This window comes from Lissotriton vulgaris, unplaced genomic scaffold, assembly GCF_964263255.1.
Source record: "Lissotriton vulgaris unplaced genomic scaffold, aLisVul1.2 SCAFFOLD_1545, whole genome shotgun sequence".
Lineage (NCBI taxonomy): Eukaryota > Metazoa > Chordata > Amphibia > Caudata > Salamandridae > Lissotriton > Lissotriton vulgaris.
Window position 1 is genome coordinate 310,479 of NW_028247213.1, and position 20,026 is coordinate 330,504.

The following is a 20,026-nucleotide window of genomic DNA, read 5'->3' on the forward strand; positions in this document are numbered from 1 at the left end:
GGTATCCATATATAAAGATAGATAGATAGATAGATAGATAGATAGATAGATAGATAGATAGATAGATAGATAGATAGATAGATAGATAGATAGATAGATAGATAGATAGATAGATAGATAGATAGATAGATAGATAGATAGATAGATAGATAGATAGATAGATATTCGGAGAGAGAGAGCGTTAATATAAACTGAGACTTTATTTTCCATCAAGCTGTCTTTCCTTTCCTTCAGGAGCAGAATGTTCTGATCATCAGCGCTCCAGAATCTAGTGCTTGGTTGGCAAGCATCACACATTGTGATGTGTTAGCTAAGAGTTCCATGTCGTTCAGACTCATATATTCCTCTGTAGTTGTACCTTGGTGATTCAACAAAATGTGGCATCATAAGCAGCATTCTACTGCCATAGACTGGGCAGAAAAAAACATTTAGAATTTCACTGAAAAAGAAAAAAAGCATACTTAGGCAGAGCTTTCTGGACAGTAAGGACATTAGAGTAAGTGATGAATAAGCACTGCTTTTGTTAATTTACATAGGCAGAACAGAGACTGCTGGGAAAAGCCTGAAATTAAAGGCACAGAAAATGCCTGCTTCTGGATAGAACACTGAGAAGGGTTGAAAGTTTTTTCTCTGACCCTGGCCACTTATACAAGCAATCCTATGATAGTCAGAAGGACCCACCCTAAAAAGGAAGGGACAGCCATTTGGACCCTTTCCACCTTTTCTATATCTCGCCTGATCGAGCCTGATCGAGCGCTGATTGAGCGGATTAGCACATGTACTTCTCATTTTGGGAAGGTATTGCTTAGCTTGCTACCAGCAGCTCAGTTATGTTATGATGTTAGAGGCTTGCAAGGAATGCTTTAGTCCTGCATTAGGCAGTTTTTATTGCTACTTGCATTCAAGGGAAAGATAATTAGCCAGAATCTGTGACCCAGTTATTCAGCTTGGCATTCCGATTTGCACAAAGGGAATAAGCATTTGAGAAAAAATGCAACATGTGTTTCTTATGTTGTTATGAACAGCTTTTTATTCTTTCTCTTTAGGGTCTAGCCACTGCAGAAATAGATAAATAAGTGCTGACTTCCTGTAAGACGTGTCCAATGCTGGGACAAAATAAAAGGGGACACTTATAAATGATAGTGATATCATTTGAGAAAGGGTAAGTTGACACTGAATTTCATGTGTATTCACAGACCAAGCATGAAAAAGTCCCCAGCATGATCTTCATTGCGTGCTTAGAGCTGGTATTAGCTTTTCAGAGGTGCAGGCCTTTCGAAGGCTCGTTGGTCTAGGGGTATGATTCTCGCTTTGGGTGCGAGAGGTCCCGGGTTCAAATCCCGGACGAGCCCTTTCATTGGTGCTTTTTTAAAGTAGTATTGAAGTATGCATTTCAAAGCCAATATCAATTTTCTCTTTGCAGTAGTGGGTGAATATTTGCTAGAGTCTCATGCTTTTAACCTTGCCCTGCCTGAGCAATTAGGAAACATTTCTCTTTAAGCATTTTGCAAAAATGCTGAACTTGCATGGCATATACAAGCGTTCAGCTAGGGCTGTCTGGGAAGGTTGCATGAAAGAAATCTAAAACCAGAGGCCCTTGGAATAGCCTGTTTTGAGAAGTTTCATCACAGAAGAATCAACTGTAGACATCTGTTTCTGTAGTGTAGTGGTTATCACGTTCGCCTCACACGCGAAAGGTCCCCGGTTCGAAACCGGGCAGAAACAGTTGTTATATTGTCTTGGCTGCAATGTTGAGAGGTGCCATTTTGCCATGAAATTGTCCAGGCCCTGAAGATGGTTTCATGCAGACTCATTCCAAGAAAGTGAATTCTCTTAAAAACACTAAAGTAATTGGCATGTGGATGTATCTGTTGATTCACAGACCTCGCTTTCATAAGAGCCCTGCATTCTGTTCATTGCTCACCTAGAACATGCATTAACTTTGGGAATTGTTGGCATCAACAGGCATCTTAGTTTAGTGGAGTGTTTCTGGTGTTTAAGTGCAGAAGCCCTGGGCTCAATTCCTCGGTGACCCTTCTCAAGGTGATGATACAAATGCATCGTCACCTTTACGTTTAATGTCAGAATTGTTTATTTCTATTTGGTGGTGTATGAATGCTTGCAATAGTATGTTGATTTTTTCTAGCCTTGAATGAATAAAAGCAAATCACTCCTCTTTATGTATTTTTCTAATACATTGATATTTGCATCTCCTTTCCTAGCCTGCATTTTTCACTATCTTACAGGCTGTATATAATAAGTATCAATTCAGGGGCCCTTCTATTACTCAATTCACAACTATTCTATCCTGGCATTGATAAGCAATCTACATCTGCTTCTGTTGTGTATTGGTTATCATGTTTACCTGACGTGTGAAAGCCCCATGTTTGACAGTGCGCGTTAATAAAGAGACCAATGATTTGTATTAAAAGTTGGCATGTGTTTTTGTTACCTTGCACCGGCCAAAAAGTGCCGGAAATGACTTCATTTGCAGTCACTTGAAAAGTAGGGATTCTCAAATAAATGGTAAGAGGTTGGAACAAATCTAAAGGAATTAATGGCATATCTATATGTATGTGTACGCAGGTATCCATATATAAAGATAGATAGATAGATAGATAGATAGATAGATAGATAGATAGATAGATAGATAGATAGATAGATAGATAGATAGATAGATAGATAGATAGATAGATAGATAGATAGATAGATAGATAGATAGATAGATAGATAGATAGATAGATAGATAGATAGATAGATAGATAGATAGATAGATAGATAGATAGATAGATATTCGGAGAGAGAGAGCGTTAATATAAACTGAGACTTTATTTTCCATCAAGCTGTCTTTCCTTTCCTTCAGGAGCAGAATGTTCTGATCATCAGCGCTCCAGAATCTAGTGCTTGGTTGGCAAGCATCACACATTGTGATGTGTTAGCTAAGAGTTCCATGTCGTTCAGACTCATATATTCCTCTGTAGTTGTACCTTGGTGATTCAACAAAATGTGGCATCATAAGCAGCATTCTACTACCATAGACTGGGCAGAAAAAACATTTAGAATTTCACTGAAAAAGAAAAAAAGCATACTTAGGCAGAGCTTTCTGGACAGTAAGGACATTAGAGTAAGTGATGAATAAGCACTGCTTTTGTTAATTTACATAGGCAGAACAGAGACTGCTGGGAAAAGCCTGAAATTAAAGGCACAGAAAATGCCTGCTTCTGGATAGAACACTGAGAAGGGTTGAAAGTTTTTTCTCTGACCCTGGCCACTCGTACAAGCAATCCTATGATAGTCAGAAGGACCCACCCTAAAAAGGAAGGGACAGCCATTTGGACCCTTTCCACCTTTTCTATATCTCGCCTGATCGAGCCTGATCGAGCGCTGATTGAGCGGATTAGCACATGTACTTCTCATTTTGGGAAGGTATTGCTTAGCTTGCTACCAGCAGCTCAGTTATGTTATGATGTTAGAGGCTTGCAAGGAATGCTTTAGTCCTGCATTAGGCAGTTTTTATTGCTACTTGCATTCAAGGGAAAGATAATTAGCCAGAATCTGTGGCCCAGTTATTCAGCTTGGCATTCCGATTTGCACAAAGGGAATAAGCATTTGAGAAAAAATGCAACATGTGTTTCTTATGTTGTTATGAACAGCTTTTTATTCTTTCTCTTTAGGGTCTAGCCACTGCAGAAATAGATAAATAAGTGCTGACTTCCTGTAAGACGTGTCCAATGCTGGGACAAAATAAAAGGGGACACTTATAAATGATAGTGATATCATTTGAGAAAGGGTAAGTTGACACTGAATTTCATGTGTATTCACAGACCAAGCATGAAAAAGTCCCCAGCATGATCTTCATTGCGTGCTTAGAGCTGGTATTAGCTTTTCAGAGGTGCGGGTCTTTCGAAGGCTCGTTGGTCTAGGGGTATGATTCTCGCTTTGGGTGCGAGAGGTCCCGGGTTCAAATCCCGGACGAGCCCTTTCATTGGTGCTTTTTTAAAGTAGTATTGAAGTATGCATTTCAAAGCCAATATCAATTTTCTCTTTGCAGTAGTGGATGAATATTTGCTAGAGTCTCATGCTTTTAACCTTGCCCTGCCTGAGCAAATAGGAAACATTTCTCTTTAAGCATTTTGCAAAAATGCTGAACTTGCATGGCATATACAAGCGTTCAGCTAGGGCTGTCTGGGAAGGTTGCATGAAAGAAATCTAAAACCAGAGGCCCTTGGAATAGCCTGTTTTGAGAAGTTTCATCACAGAAGAATCAACTGTAGACATCTGTTTCTGTAGTGTAGTGGTTATCACGTTTGCCTCACACGCGAAAGGTCCCCGGTTCGAAACCGGGCAGAAACAGTTGTTATATTGTCTTGGCTGCAATGTTGAGAGGTGCCGTTTTGCCATGAAATTGTCCAGGCCCTGAAGATGGTTTCATGCAGACTCGTTCCAAGAAAGTGAATTCTCTTAAAAACACTAAAGTAATTGGCATGTGGATGTATCTGTTGATTCACTGACCTCGCTTTCATAAGAGCCCTGCATTCTGTTCATTGCTCACCTAGAACATGCATTAACTTTGGGAATTGTTGGCACCAACAGGCATCTTAGTTTAGTGGAGTGTTTCTGGTGTTTAAGTGCAGAAGCCCTGGGCTCAATTCCTCGGTGACCCTTCTCAAGGTGATGATACAAATGCATCATCACCTTTACGTTTAATGTCAGAATTGTTTATTTCTATTTGGTGGTGTATGAATGCTTGCAATAGTATGTTGATTTTTTCTAGCCTTGAATGAATAAAAGCAAATCACTCCTCTTTATGTATTTTTCTAATACATTGATATTTGCATCTCCTTTCCTAGCCTGCATTTTTCACTATCTTACAGGCTGTATATAATAAGTATCAATTCAGGGGCCCTTCTTCTACTCAATTCACAACTGTTCTATCCCGGCATTGATAAGCAATCTACATCTGCTTCTGTTGTATATTGGTTATCATGTTTACCTGACGTGTGAAAGCCCCATGTTTGACAGTGCGCATTAATAAAGAGACCAATGATTTTTATTAAAAGTTGTCATGTGTTTTTGTTACCTTGCACCGGCCAAAAAGTGCCGGAAATGACTTCATTTGCAGTCACTTGAAAAGTAGGGATTCTCAAATAAATGGTAAGAGGTTGGAACAAATCTAAAGGAATGCATGGCATATCTATATGTATGTGTACGCAGGTATCCATATATAAAGATAGATAGATAGATAGATAGATAGATAGATAGATAGATAGATAGATAGATAGATAGATAGATAGATAGATAGATAGATAGATAGATAGATAGATAGATAGATAGATAGATAGATAGATAGATAGATAGATAGATAGATAGATAGATAGATAGATAGATAGATAGATAGATAGATAGATATTGGGAGAGAGAGAGCGTTAATATAAACTGAGACTTTATTTTCCATCAAGCTGTCTTTCCTTTCCTTCAGGAGCAGAATGTTCTGATCATCAGCGCTCCAGAATCTAGTGCTTGGTTGGCAAGCATCACACATTGTGATGTGTTAGCTAAGAGTTCCATGTCGTTCAGACTCATATATTCCTCTGTAGTTGTACCTTGGTGATTCAACAAAATGTGGCATCATAAGCAGCATTCTACTGCCATAGACTGGGCAGAAAAAACATTTAGAATTTCACTGAAAAAGAAAAAAAGCATACTTAGGCAGAGCTTTCTGGACAGTAAGGACATTAGAGTAAGTGATGAATAAGCACTGCTTTTGTTAATTTACATAGGCAGAACAGAGACTGCTGGGAAAAGCCTGAAATTAAAGGCACAGAAAATGCCTGCTTCTGGATAGAACACTGAGAAGGGTTGAAAGTTTTTTCTCTGACCCTGGCCACTCGTACAAGCAATCCTATGATAGTCAGAAGGACCCACCCTAAAAAGGAAGGGACAGCCATTTGGACCCTTTCCACCTTTTCTATATCTCGCCTGATCGAGCCTGATCGAGCGCTGATTGAGCGGATTAGCACATGTACTTCTCATTTTGGGAAGGTATTGCTTAGCTTGCTACCAGCAGCTCAGTTATGTTATGATGTTAGAGGCTTGCAAGGAATGCTTTAGTCCTGCATTAGGCAGTTTTTATTGCTACTTGCATTCAAGGGAAAGATAATTAGCCAGAATCTGTGGCCCAGTTATTCAGCTTGGCATTCCGATTTGCACAAAGGGAATAAGCATTTGAGAAAAAATGCAACATGTGTTTCTTATGTTGTTATGAACAGCTTTTTATTCTTTCTCTTTAGGGTCTAGCCACTGCAGAAATAGATAAATAAGTGCTGACTTCCTGTAAGACGTGTCCAATGCTGGGACAAAATAAAAGGGGACACTTATAAATGATAGTGATATCATTTGAGAAAGGGTAAGTTGACACTGAATTTCATGTGTATTCACAGACCAAGCATGAAAAAGTCCCCAGCATGATCTTCATTGCGTGCTTAGAGCTGGTATTAGCTTTTCAGAGGTGTGGGTCTTTCGAAGGCTCGTTGGTCTAGGGGTATGATTCTCGCTTTGGGTGCGAGAGGTCCCGGGTTCAAATCCCGGACGAGCCCTTTCATTGGTGCTTTTTTAAAGTAGTATTGAAGTATGCATTTCAAAGCCAATATCAATTTTCTCTTTGCAGTAGTGGATGAATATTTGCTAGAGTCTCATGCTTTTAACCTTGCCCTGCCTGAGCAAATAGGAAACATTTCTCTTTAAGCATTTTGCAAAAATGCTGAACTTGCATGGCATATACAAGCGTTCAGCTAGGGCTGTCTGGGAAGGTTGCATGAAAGAAATCTAAAACCAGAGGCCCTTGGAATAGCCTGTTTTGAGAAGTTTCATCACAGAAGAATCAACTGTAGACATCTGTTTCTGTAGTGTAGTGGTTATCACGTTTGCCTCACACGCGAAAGGTCCCCGGTTCGAATCCGGGCAGAAACAGTTGTTATATTGTCTTGGCTGCAATGTTGAGAGGTGCCGTTTTGCCATGAAATTGTCCAGGCCCTGAAGATGGTTTCATGCAGACTCGTTCCAAGAAAGTGAATTCTCTTAAAAACACTAAAGTAATTGGCATGTGGATGTATCTGTTGATTCACAGACCTCGCTTTGAAAAGAGCCCTGCATTCTGTTCATTGCTCACCTAGAACATGCATTAACTTTGGGAATTGTTGGCACCAACAGGCATCTTAGTTTAGTGGAGTGTTTCTGGTGTTTAAGTGCAGAAGCCCTGGGCTCAATTCCTCGGTGACCCTTCTCAAGGTGATGATACAAATGCATCGTCACCTTTACGTTTAATGTCAGAATTGTTTATTTCTATTTGGTGGTGTATGAATGCTTGCAATAGTATGTTGATTTTTTCTAGCCTTGAATGAATAAAAGCAAATCACTCCTCTTTATGTATTTTTCTAATACATTGATATTTGCATCTCCTTTCCTAGCCTGCATTTTTCACTATCTTACAGGCTGTATATAATAAGTATCAATTCAGGGGCCCTTCTTCTACTCAATTCACAACTGTTCTATCCCGGCATTGATAAGCAATCTACATCTGCTTCTGTTGTATATTGGTTATCATGTTTACCTGACGTGTGAAAGCCCCATGTTTGACAGTGCGCGTTAATAAAGAGACCAATGATTTTTATTAAAAGTTGTCATGTGTTTTTGTTACCTTGCACCGGCCAAAAAGTGCCGGAAATGACTTCATTTGCAGTCACTTGAAAAGTAGGGATTCTCAAATAAATGGTAAGAGGTTGGAACAAATCTAAAGGAATGCCTGGCATATCTATATGTATGTGTACGCAGGTATCCATATATAAAGATAGATAGATAGATAGATAGATAGATAGATAGATAGATAGATAGATAGATAGATAGATAGATAGATAGATAGATAGATAGATAGATAGATAGATAGATAGATAGATAGATAGATAGATAGATAGATATTGGGAGAGAGAGAGCGTTAATATAAACTGAGACTTTATTTTCCATCAAGCTGTCTTTCCTTTCCTTCAGGAGCAGAATGTTCTGATCATCAGCGCTCCAGAATCTAGTGCTTGGTTGGCAAGCATCACACATTGTGATGTGTTAGCTAAGAGTTCCATGTCGTTCAGACTCATATATTCCTCTGTAGTTGTACCTTGGTGATTCAACAAAATGTGGCATCATAAGCAGCATTCTACTGCCATAGACTGGGCAGAAAAAACATTTAGAATTTCACTGAAAAAGAAAAAAAGCATACTTAGGCAGAGCTTTCTGGACAGTAAGGACATTAGAGTAAGTGATGAATAAGCACTGCTTTTGTTAATTTACATAGGCAGAACAGAGACTGCTGGGAAAAGCCTGAAATTAAAGGCACAGAAAATGCCTGCTTCTGGATAGAACACTGAGAAGGGTTGAAAGTTTTTTCTCTGACCCTGGCCACTTATACAAGCAATCCTATGATAGTCAGAAGGACCCACCCTAAAAAGGAAGGGACAGCCATTTGGACCCTTTCCACCTTTTCTATATCTCGCCTGATCGAGCCTGATCGAGCGCTGATTGAGCGGATTAGCACATGTACTTCTCATTTTGGGAAGGTATTGCTTAGCTTGCTACCAGCAGCTCAGTTATGTTATGATGTTAGAGGCTTGCAAGGAATGCTTTAGTCCTGCATTAGGCAGTTTTTATTGCTACTTGCATTCAAGGGAAAGATAATTAGCCAGAATCTGTGACCCAGTTATTCAGCTTGGCATTCCGATTTGCACAAAGGGAATAAGCATTTGAGAAAAAATGCAACATGTGTTTCTTATGTTGTTATGAACAGCTTTTTATTCTTTCTCTTTAGGGTCTAGCCACTGCAGAAATAGATAAATAAGTGCTGACTTCCTGTAAGACGTGTCCAATGCTGGGACAAAATAAAAGGGGACACTTATAAATGATAGTGATATCATTTGAGAAAGGGTAAGTTGACACTGAATTTCATGTGTATTCACAGACCAAGCATGAAAAAGTCCCCAGCATGATCTTCATTGCGTGCTTAGAGCTGGTATTAGCTTTTCAGAGGTGCAGGCCTTTCGAAGGCTCGTTGGTCTAGGGGTATGATTCTCGCTTTGGGTGCGAGAGGTCCCGGGTTCAAATCCCGGACGAGCCCTTTCATTGGTGCTTTTTTAAAGTAGTATTGAAGTATGCATTTCAAAGCCAATATCAATTTTCTCTTTGCAGTAGTGGGTGAATATTTGCTAGAGTCTCATGCTTTTAACCTTTCCCTGCCTGAGCAATTAGGAAACATTTCTCTTTAAGCATTTTGCAAAAATGCTGAACTTGCATGGCATATACAAGCGTTCAGCTAGGGCTGTCTGGGAAGGTTGCATGAAAGAAATCTAAAACCAGAGGCCCTTGGAATAGCCTGTTTTGAGAAGTTTCATCACAGAAGAATCAACTGTAGACATCTGTTTCTGTAGTGTAGTGGTTATCACGTTCGCCTCACACGCGAAAGGTCCCCGGTTCGAAACCGGGCAGAAACAGTTGTTATATTGTCTTGGCTGCAATGTTGAGAGGTGCCATTTTGCCATGAAATTGTCCAGGCCCTGAAGATGGTTTCATGCAGACTCATTCCAAGAAAGTGAATTCTCTTAAAAACACTAAAGTAATTGGCATGTGGATGTATCTGTTGATTCACAGACCTCGCTTTCATAAGAGCCCTGCATTCTGTTCATTGCTCACCTAGAACATGCATTAACTTTGGGAATTGTTGGCATCAACAGGCATCTTAGTTTAGTGGAGTGTTTCTGGTGGAGTGTTTCTGGTGTTTAAGTGCAGAAGCCCTGGGCTCAATTCCTCGGTGACCCTTCTCAAGGTGATGATACAAATGCATCGTCACCTTTACGTTTAATGTCAGAATTGTTTATTTCTATTTGGTGGTGTATGAATGCTTGCAATAGTATGTTGATTTTTTCTAGCCTTGAATGAATAAAAGCAAATCACTCCTCTTTATGTATTTTTCTAATACATTGATATTTGCATCTCCTTTCCTAGCCTGCATTTTTCACTATCTTACAGGCTGTATATAATAAGTATCAATTCAGGGGCCCTTCTATTACTCAATTCACAACTATTCTATCCTGGCATTGATAAGCAATCTACATCTGCTTCTGTTGTGTATTGGTTATCATGTTTACCTGACGTGTGAAAGCCCCATGTTTGACAGTGCGCGTTAATAAAGAGACCAATGATTTGTATTAAAAGTTGGCATGTGTTTTTGTTACCTTGCACCGGCCAAAAAGTGCCGGAAATGACTTCATTTGCAGTCACTTGAAAAGTAGGGATTCTCAAATAAATGGTAAGAGGTTGGAACAAATCTAAAGGAATTAATGGCATATCTATATGTATGTGTACGCAGGTATCCATATATAAAGATAGATAGATAGATAGATAGATAGATAGATAGATAGATAGATAGATAGATAGATAGATAGATAGATAGATAGATAGATAGATAGATAGATAGATAGATAGATAGATAGATAGATAGATAGATAGATAGATAGATAGATAGATAGATAGATAGATAGATAGATAGATAGATAGATAGATAGATATTCGGAGAGAGAGAGCGTTAATATAAACTGAGACTTTATTTTCCATCAAGCTGTCTTTCCTTTCCTTCAGGAGCAGAATGTTCTGATCATCAGCGCTCCAGAATCTAGTGCTTGGTTGGCAAGCATCACACATTGTGATGTGTTAGCTAAGAGTTCCATGTCGTTCAGACTCATATATTCCTCTGTAGTTGTACCTTGGTGATTCAACAAAATGTGGCATCATAAGCAGCATTCTACTACCATAGACTGGGCAGAAAAAACATTTAGAATTTCACTGAAAAAGAAAAAAAGCATACTTAGGCAGAGCTTTCTGGACAGTAAGGACATTAGAGTAAGTGATGAATAAGCACTGCTTTTGTTAATTTACATAGGCAGAACAGAGACTGCTGGGAAAAGCCTGAAATTAAAGGCACAGAAAATGCCTGCTTCTGGATAGAACACTGAGAAGGGTTGAAAGTTTTTTCTCTGACCCTGGCCACTCGTACAAGCAATCCTATGATAGTCAGAAGGACCCACCCTAAAAAGGAAGGGACAGCCATTTGGACCCTTTCCACCTTTTCTATATCTCGCCTGATCGAGCCTGATCGAGCGCTGATTGAGCGGATTAGCACATGTACTTCTCATTTTGGGAAGGTATTGCTTAGCTTGCTACCAGCAGCTCAGTTATGTTATGATGTTAGAGGCTTGCAAGGAATGCTTTAGTCCTGCATTAGGCAGTTTTTATTGCTACTTGCATTCAAGGGAAAGATAATTAGCCAGAATCTGTGGCCCAGTTATTCAGCTTGGCATTCCGATTTGCACAAAGGGAATAAGCATTTGAGAAAAAATGCAACATGTGTTTCTTATGTTGTTATGAACAGCTTTTTATTCTTTCTCTTTAGGGTCTAGCCACTGCAGAAATAGATAAATAAGTGCTGACTTCCTGTAAGACGTGTCCAATGCTGGGACAAAATAAAAGGGGACACTTATAAATGATAGTGATATCATTTGAGAAAGGGTAAGTTGACACTGAATTTCATGTGTATTCACAGACCAAGCATGAAAAAGTCCCCAGCATGATCTTCATTGCGTGCTTAGAGCTGGTATTAGCTTTTCAGAGGTGCGGGTCTTTCGAAGGCTCGTTGGTCTAGGGGTATGATTCTCGCTTTGGGTGCGAGAGGTCCCGGGTTCAAATCCCGGACGAGCCCTTTCATTGGTGCTTTTTTAAAGTAGTATTGAAGTATGCATTTCAAAGCCAATATCAATTTTCTCTTTGCAGTAGTGGATGAATATTTGCTAGAGTCTCATGCTTTTAACCTTGCCCTGCCTGAGCAAATAGGAAACATTTCTCTTTAAGCATTTTGCAAAAATGCTGAACTTGCATGGCATATACAAGCGTTCAGCTAGGGCTGTCTGGGAAGGTTGCATGAAAGAAATCTAAAACCAGAGGCCCTTGGAATAGCCTGTTTTGAGAAGTTTCATCACAGAAGAATCAACTGTAGACATCTGTTTCTGTAGTGTAGTGGTTATCACGTTTGCCTCACACGCGAAAGGTCCCCGGTTCGAAACCGGGCAGAAACAGTTGTTATATTGTCTTGGCTGCAATGTTGAGAGGTGCCGTTTTGCCATGAAATTGTCCAGGCCCTGAAGATGGTTTCATGCAGACTCGTTCCAAGAAAGTGAATTCTCTTAAAAACACTAAAGTAATTGGCATGTGGATGTATCTGTTGATTCACTGACCTCGCTTTCATAAGAGCCCTGCATTCTGTTCATTGCTCACCTAGAACATGCATTAACTTTGGGAATTGTTGGCACCAACAGGCATCTTAGTTTAGTGGAGTGTTTCTGGTGTTTAAGTGCAGAAGCCCTGGGCTCAATTCCTCGGTGACCCTTCTCAAGGTGATGATACAAATGCATCATCACCTTTACGTTTAATGTCAGAATTGTTTATTTCTATTTGGTGGTGTATGAATGCTTGCAATAGTATGTTGATTTTTTCTAGCCTTGAATGAATAAAAGCAAATCACTCCTCTTTATGTATTTTTCTAATACATTGATATTTGCATCTCCTTTCCTAGCCTGCATTTTTCACTATCTTACAGGCTGTATATAATAAGTATCAATTCAGGGGCCCTTCTTCTACTCAATTCACAACTGTTCTATCCCGGCATTGATAAGCAATCTACATCTGCTTCTGTTGTATATTGGTTATCATGTTTACCTGACGTGTGAAAGCCCCATGTTTGACAGTGCGCATTAATAAAGAGACCAATGATTTTTATTAAAAGTTGTCATGTGTTTTTGTTACCTTGCACCGGCCAAAAAGTGCCGGAAATGACTTCATTTGCAGTCACTTGAAAAGTAGGGATTCTCAAATAAATGGTAAGAGGTTGGAACAAATCTAAAGGAATGCATGGCATATCTATATGTATGTGTACGCAGGTATCCATATATAAAGATAGATAGATAGATAGATAGATAGATAGATAGATAGATAGATAGATAGATAGATAGATAGATAGATAGATAGATAGATAGATAGATAGATAGATAGATAGATAGATAGATAGATAGATAGATAGATAGATAGATAGATAGATAGATAGATAGATAGATAGATAGATATTGGGAGAGAGAGAGCGTTAATATAAACTGAGACTTTATTTTCCATCAAGCTGTCTTTCCTTTCCTTCAGGAGCAGAATGTTCTGATCATCAGCGCTCCAGAATCTAGTGCTTGGTTGGCAAGCATCACACATTGTGATGTGTTAGCTAAGAGTTCCATGTCGTTCAGACTCATATATTCCTCTGTAGTTGTACCTTGGTGATTCAACAAAATGTGGCATCATAAGCAGCATTCTACTGCCATAGACTGGGCAGAAAAAACATTTAGAATTTCACTGAAAAAGAAAAAAAGCATACTTAGGCAGAGCTTTCTGGACAGTAAGGACATTAGAGTAAGTGATGAATAAGCACTGCTTTTGTTAATTTACATAGGCAGAACAGAGACTGCTGGGAAAAGCCTGAAATTAAAGGCACAGAAAATGCCTGCTTCTGGATAGAACACTGAGAAGGGTTGAAAGTTTTTTCTCTGACCCTGGCCACTCGTACAAGCAATCCTATGATAGTCAGAAGGACCCACCCTAAAAAGGAAGGGACAGCCATTTGGACCCTTTCCACCTTTTCTATATCTCGCCTGATCGAGCCTGATCGAGCGCTGATTGAGCGGATTAGCACATGTACTTCTCATTTTGGGAAGGTATTGCTTAGCTTGCTACCAGCAGCTCAGTTATGTTATGATGTTAGAGGCTTGCAAGGAATGCTTTAGTCCTGCATTAGGCAGTTTTTATTGCTACTTGCATTCAAGGGAAAGATAATTAGCCAGAATCTGTGGCCCAGTTATTCAGCTTGGCATTCCGATTTGCACAAAGGGAATAAGCATTTGAGAAAAAATGCAACATGTGTTTCTTATGTTGTTATGAACAGCTTTTTATTCTTTCTCTTTAGGGTCTAGCCACTGCAGAAATAGATAAATAAGTGCTGACTTCCTGTAAGACGTGTCCAATGCTGGGACAAAATAAAAGGGGACACTTATAAATGATAGTGATATCATTTGAGAAAGGGTAAGTTGACACTGAATTTCATGTGTATTCACAGACCAAGCATGAAAAAGTCCCCAGCATGATCTTCATTGCGTGCTTAGAGCTGGTATTAGCTTTTCAGAGGTGTGGGTCTTTCGAAGGCTCGTTGGTCTAGGGGTATGATTCTCGCTTTGGGTGCGAGAGGTCCCGGGTTCAAATCCCGGACGAGCCCTTTCATTGGTGCTTTTTTAAAGTAGTATTGAAGTATGCATTTCAAAGCCAATATCAATTTTCTCTTTGCAGTAGTGGATGAATATTTGCTAGAGTCTCATGCTTTTAACCTTGCCCTGCCTGAGCAAATAGGAAACATTTCTCTTTAAGCATTTTGCAAAAATGCTGAACTTGCATGGCATATACAAGCGTTCAGCTAGGGCTGTCTGGGAAGGTTGCATGAAAGAAATCTAAAACCAGAGGCCCTTGGAATAGCCTGTTTTGAGAAGTTTCATCACAGAAGAATCAACTGTAGACATCTGTTTCTGTAGTGTAGTGGTTATCACGTTTGCCTCACACGCGAAAGGTCCCCGGTTCGAATCCGGGCAGAAACAGTTGTTATATTGTCTTGGCTGCAATGTTGAGAGGTGCCGTTTTGCCATGAAATTGTCCAGGCCCTGAAGATGGTTTCATGCAGACTCGTTCCAAGAAAGTGAATTCTCTTAAAAACACTAAAGTAATTGGCATGTGGATGTATCTGTTGATTCACAGACCTCGCTTTGAAAAGAGCCCTGCATTCTGTTCATTGCTCACCTAGAACATGCATTAACTTTGGGAATTGTTGGCACCAACAGGCATCTTAGTTTAGTGGAGTGTTTCTGGTGTTTAAGTGCAGAAGCCCTGGGCTCAATTCCTCGGTGACCCTTCTCAAGGTGATGATACAAATGCATCGTCACCTTTACGTTTAATGTCAGAATTGTTTATTTCTATTTGGTGGTGTATGAATGCTTGCAATAGTATGTTGATTTTTTCTAGCCTTGAATGAATAAAAGCAAATCACTCCTCTTTATGTATTTTTCTAATACATTGATATTTGCATCTCCTTTCCTAGCCTGCATTTTTCACTATCTTACAGGCTGTATATAATAAGTATCAATTCAGGGGCCCTTCTTCTACTCAATTCACAACTGTTCTATCCCGGCATTGATAAGCAATCTACATCTGCTTCTGTTGTATATTGGTTATCATGTTTACCTGACGTGTGAAAGCCCCATGTTTGACAGTGCGCGTTAATAAAGAGACCAATGATTTTTATTAAAAGTTGTCATGTGTTTTTGTTACCTTGCACCGGCCAAAAAGTGCCGGAAATGACTTCATTTGCAGTCACTTGAAAAGTAGGGGTTGGAACAAATCTAAAGGAATGCCTGGCATATCTATATGTATGTGTACGCAGGTATCCATATATAAAGATAGATAGATAGATAGATAGATAGATAGATAGATAGATAGATAGATAGATAGATAGATAGATAGATAGATAGATAGATAGATAGATAGATAGATAGATAGATAGATAGATAGATAGATAGATAGATAGATAGATAGATAGATAGATAGATAGATTGGGAGAGAGAGAGCGTTAATATAAACTGAGACTTTATTTTCCATCAAGCTGTCTTTCCTTTCCTTCAGGAGCAGAATGTTCTGATCATCAGCGCTCCAGAATCTAGTGCTTGGTTGGCAAGCATCACACATTGTGATGTGTTAGCTAAGAGTTCCATGTCGTTCAGACTCATATATTCCTCTGTAGTTGTACCTTGGTGATTCAACAAAATGTGGCATCATAAGCAGCATTCTACTGCCATAGACTGGGCAGAAAAAACATTTAGAATTTCACTGAAAAAGAAAAAAAGCATACTTAGGCAGAGCTTTCTGGACAGTAAGGACATTAGAGTAAGTGATGAATAAGCACTGCTTTTGTTAATTTACATAGGCAGAACAGAGACTGCTGGGAAAAGCCTGAAATTAAAGGCACAGAAAATGCCTGCTTCTGGATAGAACACTGAGAAGGGTTGAAAGTTTTTTCTCTGACCCTGGCCACTTATACAAGCAATCCTATGATAGTCAGAAGGACCCACCCTAAAAAGGAAGGGACAGCCATTTGGACCCTTTCCACCTTTTCTATATCTCGCCTGATCGAGCCTGATCGAGCGCTGATTGAGCGGATTAGCACATGTACTTCTCATTTTGGGAAGGTATTGCTTAGCTTGCTACCAGCAGCTCAGTTATGTTATGATGTTAGAGGCTTGCAAGGAATGCTTTAGTCCTGCATTAGGCAGTTTTTATTGCTACTTGCATTCAAGGGAAAGATAATTAGCCAGAATCTGTGACCCAGTTATTCAGCTTGGCATTCCGATTTGCACAAAGGGAATAAGCATTTGAGAAAAAATGCAACATGTGTTTCTTATGTTGTTATGAACAGCTTTTTATTCTTTCTCTTTAGGGTCTAGCCACTGCAGAAATAGATAAATAAGTGCTGACTTCCTGTAAGACGTGTCCAATGCTGGGACAAAATAAAAGGGGACACTTATAAATGATAGTGATATCATTTGAGAAAGGGTAAGTTGACACTGAATTTCATGTGTTTTCACAGACCAAGCATGAAAAAGTCCCCAGCATGATCTTCATTGCGTGCTTAGAGCTGGTATTAGCTTTTCAGAGGTGCAGGCCTTTCGAAGGCTCGTTGGTCTAGGGGTATGATTCTCGCTTTGGGTGCGGGAGGTCCCGGGTTCAAATCCCGGACGAGCCCTTTCATTGGTGCTTTTTTAAAGTAGTATTGAAGTATGCATTTCAAAGCCAATATCAATTTTCTCTTTGCAGTAGTGGATGAATATTTGCTAGAGTCTCATGCTTTTAACCTTGCCCTGCCTGAGCAAATAGGAAACATTTCTCTTTAAGCATTTTGCAAAAATGCTGAACTTGCATGGCATATACAAGCGTTCAGCTAGGGCTGTCTGGGAAGGTTGCATGAAAGAAATCTAAAACCAGAGGCCCTTGGAATAGCCTGTTTTGAGAAGTTTCATCACAGAAGAATCAACTGTAGACATCTGTTTCTGTAGTGTAGTGGTTATCATGTTCGCCTCACACGCGAAAGGTCCCCGGTTCGAGAAACCGGGCAGAAACAGTTGTTATATTGTCTTGGCTGCAATGTTGAGAGGTGCCATTTTGCCATGAAATTGTCCAGGCCCTGAAGATGGTTTCATGCAGACTCATTCCAAGAAAGTGAATTCTCTTAAAAACACTAAAGTAATTGGCATGTGGATGTATCTGTTGATTCACAGACCTCGCTTTCATAAGAGCCCTGCATTCTGTTCATTGCTCACCTAGAACATGCATTAACTTTGGGAATTGTTGGCACCAACAGGCATCTTAGTTTAGTGGAGTGTTTCTGGTGTTTAAGTGCAGAAGCCCTGGGCTCAATTCCTCGGTGACCCTTCTCAAGGTGATGATACAAATGCATCGTCACCTTTACGTTTAATGTCAGAATTGTTTATTTCTATTTGGTGGTGTATGAATGCTTGCAATAGTATGTTGATTTTTTCTAGCCTTGAATGAATAAAAGCAAATCACTCCTCTTTATGTATTTTTCTAATACATTGATATTTGCATCTCCTTTCCTAGCCTGCATTTTTCACTATCTTACAGGCTGTATATAATAAGTATCAATTCAGGGGCCCTTCTATTACTCAATTCACAACTATTCTATCCTGGCATTGATAAGCAATCTACATCTGCTTCTGTTGTGTATTGGTTATCATGTTTACCTGACGTGTGAAAACCCCATGTTTGACAGTGCGCGTTAATAAAGAGACCAATGATTTGTATTAAAAGTTGGCATGTGTTTTTGTTACCTTGCACCGGCCAAAAAGTGCCGGAAATGACTTCATTTGCAGTCACTTGAAAAGTAGGGATTCTCAAATAAATGGTAAGAGGTTGGAACAAATCTAAAGGAATGCATGGCATATCTATATGTATGTGTACGCAGGTATCCATAGATAGATAGATAGATAGATAGATAGATAGATAGATAGATAGATAGATAGATAGATAGATAGATAGATAGATAGATAGATAGATAGATAGATAGATAGATAGATAGATAGATAGATAGATAGATAGATAGATAGATAGATAGATAGATAGATAGATAGATAGATAGATAGATAGATAGATAGATAGATAGATAGATAGATAGATATTGGGAGAGAGAGAGCGTTAATATAAACTGAGACTTTATTTTCCATCAAGCTGTCTTTCCTTTCCTTCAGGAGCAGAATGTTCTGATCATCAGCGCTCCAGAATCTAGTGCTTGGTTGGCAAGCATCACACATTGTGATGTGTTAGCTAAGAGTTCCATGTCGTTCAGACTCATATATTCCTCTGTAGTTGTACCTTGGTGATTCAACAAAATGTGGCATCATAAGCAGCATTCTACTGCCATAGACTGGGCAGAAAAAACATTTAGAATTTCACTGAAAAAGAAAAAAAGCATACTTAGGCAGAGCTTTCTGGACAGTAAGGACATTAGAGTAAGTGATGAATAAGCACTGCTTTTGTTAATTTACATAGGCAGAACAGAGACTGCTGGGAAAAGCCTGAAATTTAAGGCACAGAAAATGCCTGCTTCTGGATAGAACACTGAGAAGGGTTGAAAGTTTTTTCTCTGACCCTGGCCACTTATACAAGCAATCCTATGATAGTCAGAAGGACCCACCCTAAAAAGGAAGGGACAGCCATTTGGACCCTTTCCACCTTTTCTATATCTTGCCTGATCGAGCCTGATTGAGCGGATTAGCACATGTACTTCTCATTTTTGGAAGGTATTGCTTAGCTTGCTACCAGCAGCTCAGTTATGTTATGATGTTAGAGGCTTGCAAGGAATGCTTTAGTCCTGCATTAGGCAGTTTTTATTGCTACTTGCATTCAAGGGAAAGATAATTAGCCAGAATCTGTGGCCCAGTTATTCAGCTTGGCATTCCGATTTGCACAAAGGGAACAAGCATTTGAGAAAAAATGCAACATGTGTTTCTTATGTTGTTATGAACAGCTTTTTATTCTTTCTCTTTAGGGTCTAGCCACTGCAGAAATAGATAAATAAGTGCTGACTTCCTGTAAGACGTGTCCAATGCTGGGACAAAATAAAAGGGGACACTTATAAATGATAGTGATATCATTTGAGAAAGGGTAAGTTGACACTGAATTTCATGTGTATTCACAGACCAAGCATGAAAAAGTCCCCAGCATGATCTTCATTGCGTGCTTAGAGCTGGTATTAGCTTTTCAGAGGTGCGGGTCTTTCGAAGGCTCGTTGGTCTAGGGGTATGATTCTCGCTTTGGGTGCGAGAGGTCCCGGGTTCAAATCCCGGACGAGCCCTTTCATTGGTGCTTTTTTAAAGTAGTATTGAAGTATGCATTTCAAAGCCAATATCAATTTTCTCTTTGCAGTAGTGGATGAATATTTGCTAGAGTCTCATGCTTTTAACCTTGCCCTGCCTGAGCAAATAGGAAACATTTCTCTTTAAGCATTTTGCAAAAATGCTGAACTTGCATGGCATATACAAGCGTTCAGCTAGGGCTGTCTGGGAAGGTTGCATGAAAGAAATCTAAAACCAGAGGCCCTTGGAATAGCCTGTTTTGAGAAGTTTCATCACAGAAGAATCAACTGTAGACATCTGTTTCTGTAGTGTAGTGGTTATCACGTTTGCCTCACACGCGAAAGGTCCCCGGTTCGAAACCGGGCAGAAACAGTTGTTATATTGTCTTGGCTGCAATGTTGAGAGGTGCCGTTTTGCCATGAAATTGTCCAGGC

At 39.6% G+C, this 20,026-nt stretch overlaps 14 non-coding genes across 14 annotated transcripts; all 14 read left to right on the forward strand.

Moving 5' to 3' along the window:
• Positions 1 to 1,280: 1,280 nt before the first annotated feature.
• Positions 1,281 to 1,352, forward strand: TRNAP-UGG (transfer RNA proline (anticodon UGG)). The gene has a single exon. It is a non-coding gene; the product is annotated as a tRNA-Pro (tRNA).
• A 300-nt stretch (positions 1,353 to 1,652) lies between these two features.
• On the forward strand, positions 1,653 to 1,725 carry TRNAV-CAC (transfer RNA valine (anticodon CAC)). The gene has a single exon. It is a non-coding gene; the product is annotated as a tRNA-Val (tRNA).
• Positions 1,726 to 3,908: 2,183 nt separating this feature from the next.
• On the forward strand, positions 3,909 to 3,980 carry TRNAP-UGG (transfer RNA proline (anticodon UGG)). The gene has a single exon. It is a non-coding gene; the product is annotated as a tRNA-Pro (tRNA).
• A 300-nt stretch (positions 3,981 to 4,280) lies between these two features.
• TRNAV-CAC (transfer RNA valine (anticodon CAC)) lies at positions 4,281 to 4,353 on the forward strand. Its single transcript has one exon. It is a non-coding gene; the product is annotated as a tRNA-Val (tRNA).
• A 2,171-nt stretch (positions 4,354 to 6,524) lies between these two features.
• TRNAP-UGG (transfer RNA proline (anticodon UGG)) lies at positions 6,525 to 6,596 on the forward strand. Its single transcript has one exon. It is a non-coding gene; the product is annotated as a tRNA-Pro (tRNA).
• A 300-nt stretch (positions 6,597 to 6,896) lies between these two features.
• TRNAV-CAC (transfer RNA valine (anticodon CAC)) lies at positions 6,897 to 6,969 on the forward strand. Its single transcript has one exon. It is a non-coding gene; the product is annotated as a tRNA-Val (tRNA).
• Positions 6,970 to 9,088: 2,119 nt separating this feature from the next.
• Positions 9,089 to 9,160, forward strand: TRNAP-UGG (transfer RNA proline (anticodon UGG)). Its single transcript has one exon. It is a non-coding gene; the product is annotated as a tRNA-Pro (tRNA).
• A 300-nt stretch (positions 9,161 to 9,460) lies between these two features.
• On the forward strand, positions 9,461 to 9,533 carry TRNAV-CAC (transfer RNA valine (anticodon CAC)). Its single transcript has one exon. It is a non-coding gene; the product is annotated as a tRNA-Val (tRNA).
• Positions 9,534 to 11,722: 2,189 nt separating this feature from the next.
• TRNAP-UGG (transfer RNA proline (anticodon UGG)) lies at positions 11,723 to 11,794 on the forward strand. Its single transcript has one exon. It is a non-coding gene; the product is annotated as a tRNA-Pro (tRNA).
• A 300-nt stretch (positions 11,795 to 12,094) lies between these two features.
• TRNAV-CAC (transfer RNA valine (anticodon CAC)) lies at positions 12,095 to 12,167 on the forward strand. The gene has a single exon. It is a non-coding gene; the product is annotated as a tRNA-Val (tRNA).
• A 2,159-nt stretch (positions 12,168 to 14,326) lies between these two features.
• TRNAP-UGG (transfer RNA proline (anticodon UGG)) lies at positions 14,327 to 14,398 on the forward strand. The gene has a single exon. It is a non-coding gene; the product is annotated as a tRNA-Pro (tRNA).
• Positions 14,399 to 14,698: 300 nt separating this feature from the next.
• Positions 14,699 to 14,771, forward strand: TRNAV-CAC (transfer RNA valine (anticodon CAC)). Its single transcript has one exon. It is a non-coding gene; the product is annotated as a tRNA-Val (tRNA).
• Positions 14,772 to 19,519: 4,748 nt separating this feature from the next.
• Positions 19,520 to 19,591, forward strand: TRNAP-UGG (transfer RNA proline (anticodon UGG)). Its single transcript has one exon. It is a non-coding gene; the product is annotated as a tRNA-Pro (tRNA).
• A 300-nt stretch (positions 19,592 to 19,891) lies between these two features.
• Positions 19,892 to 19,964, forward strand: TRNAV-CAC (transfer RNA valine (anticodon CAC)). Its single transcript has one exon. It is a non-coding gene; the product is annotated as a tRNA-Val (tRNA).
• Positions 19,965 to 20,026: the final 62 nt, after the last annotated feature.